This window comes from Bison bison, unplaced genomic scaffold (assembly GCF_000754665.1).
Source record: "Bison bison bison isolate TAMUID 2011002044 unplaced genomic scaffold, Bison_UMD1.0 scf7180017863195, whole genome shotgun sequence".
NCBI lineage: Eukaryota > Metazoa > Chordata > Mammalia > Artiodactyla > Bovidae > Bison > Bison bison.
This window is the reverse complement of record NW_011493767.1, coordinates 1-404: the sequence shown is the minus strand read 5'-3', so window position 1 is coordinate 404 and position 404 is coordinate 1.

Here is a 404-nt window from a genome sequence, read left to right as displayed (position 1 = left end):
TCAGTTCAGTTCAGTCACTCAGTCGTGTCCGACTCTTTGCGACCCCATGGACTGCAGCACACCAGGCCTTCCTGTCCATCACCAGCTCTTGGAGTTTACTCAAACTCATGTCATTGAGTCAGTGATGCCATCCACTTATCTCATCCTCTGTCGGCCCCTTCGCCTCCCGCCTTCAGTCTTTCCCAGCATCAGGGTCTTTTCTAGTAAGTCAGTTCTTCGCATCAGGTGGCCAAAGTATTGGAGTTTCAGTTTCAGCATCAGTCCTTCCAATGAATATTCAGGACTGATCTCCTTTAGGATGGACTGGTTGGATCTCCTTGCGGTCCAAGGGACTCTCAAGAGTCTTCTCCAACACCACAGTTCAAGATGACTCTTTTGGATGTCAATATTTATTAATTTTCTTT